The sequence below is a fragment of the Schistocerca nitens genome, chromosome 2 (assembly GCF_023898315.1).
Source record: "Schistocerca nitens isolate TAMUIC-IGC-003100 chromosome 2, iqSchNite1.1, whole genome shotgun sequence".
NCBI lineage: Eukaryota > Metazoa > Arthropoda > Insecta > Orthoptera > Acrididae > Schistocerca > Schistocerca nitens.
Window position 1 is genome coordinate 96,794,953 of NC_064615.1, and position 1,911 is coordinate 96,796,863.

Consider the following 1,911-nt stretch of genomic DNA (forward strand, 5'->3'; position numbering starts at 1 on the left):
GTTACCCACGGTTTCTTCGCAGTTGTCTTCTTTGTACCTATGCTTTTCTTCCCAACTTCTATGATTCCTCTGCAAATGTACTGCCTACTGTGCTATTCCTTTTTGCTGAATCTATATCCTTAGCGATCTTCAAGCGTATCTCCTCATTCCTTAGTACTTCTGTATCTCACTTCTTTGCGTATAGATATTCCCTGGCTAATTTGTTAAACTTCAGCCTACTCTTTATCTCTACTACATCGTGATACGAGTCTATATCTGCTCCTACAATCCAATACCTGATTTCGGAATCTTTCTCTGACTGTGACGTAAAATAACAAACTTCCCGTATCACTTGGCCTTTTCCAAGAATACCACCTCCTCTTGTGATTCTCGAACATAGTATTTGCTATTAATAGCTGAAATTTATTACAGAACTCAATTAGTCTTTTTCCTGTCTCATTCCGTGTCCCAAACCCATATTCCCCTGTAACCTTTCCTTCTACTCCTTCCCCATTTACTACATTCCAGTGTCCCATGACTATTACTTTTTCATCTCCCTTTACGCACTGTATCACCCTTTCAATATCGTCATCTACTTTCTCTGTCTCTTCACCTTCAGCTTGCGGCGTCGGCATGTATACCTTAACCATCGTTTTCGGTGTTTATTTACTGTTGATTCTGATAAGAACAACCCTATCATAGAACTGTTCACAGTAAAGCACTCTCTGGGCTACCTTCTTGTCCATAACAAATTCTACTCCCACGATACAATTTTCTGCCTCTTTTGTTATGTAACCTCCCCACAGTAATTTTGAAGAGACAATACTTAATAGAAATGGAGCCAAGCGTAACCTTCCCGCAAAAATATTAATAACAATGACAATTAAATGAAAGCTCGCTATCTGCCTCAAATATAAGTTCCCACAAAATAATGAACGCTAATCCCATGACAATGAAACTACAGTGATAACCAAAACTCAATTAAACCGAAATGTCGGTGTTTGCCCTGTGCGAATTCAGAATAAATTTCTTACCTTATTAAAACTGCATGTCAAAATTCTGCTCTTATTCTGCGGCACAGCTTGCAATAGATGTATCGCCATAACTAAATTTTTTGAAGTTAACTGAAATTTTTTGTTTAAGGAAATGCAAGGGAATCAAATGATACTTTTGTTAAAAAATTGCTTTCAAAAAATCAAAATTATTATTGGGGGCGATTTTTACAGAAAATTACACTTAATTAACATTGCTAGTTGAGCGCGAGGCTGATTAACAATATACCTTATCCTGTATCTCGACCATTGCGGTGCCGACGCCCGCCGACTGCTCTCCGCTACTGCTACTCACAGACTACTATTCGCAACTGCTCGCGACAGACAACTGTACTGCACTGCGCTTTGAGCGCAACTGCTCTGGTCAGAGATTCTACAATGCCTCAGCATCGCTGCCGCACAACATACGTGTTTCATAACCCTCCACTGGGGGGGCAAAAATTTGGCAGCGATGGTGAGTCATTTGGACTTGCCATCGTAACAAATTTTTCTTTTAATTAATTAGCATTTACAAAATTTTTGGATGTAATACATGAATTAAATATTGTGCGCATGCACTGATTACAAAACATTACAGACAAGACAAAATATAAGTACAATGAGTAGAGAGCGTATGTATATACAAATTATTTGACAAATAACAAAGTGTACACACACTGAAAAATTCTTTAGCAGTTTCATAACAGGCAAAAAAAAAAAAAAAAAAATCATGTTGACAAGTGTCATGAGTGCACATGCACTGCAGTGGAGAACATATCAGTAAAAGACGAAATGTATATACAAGAGTAACAAATGACATAAATCATAAAAGGTATACAGAATGAACACAAATCATATCGAAAATTGAGAAGAGTGCACATGCACTGTAGTTCAGTTGAAA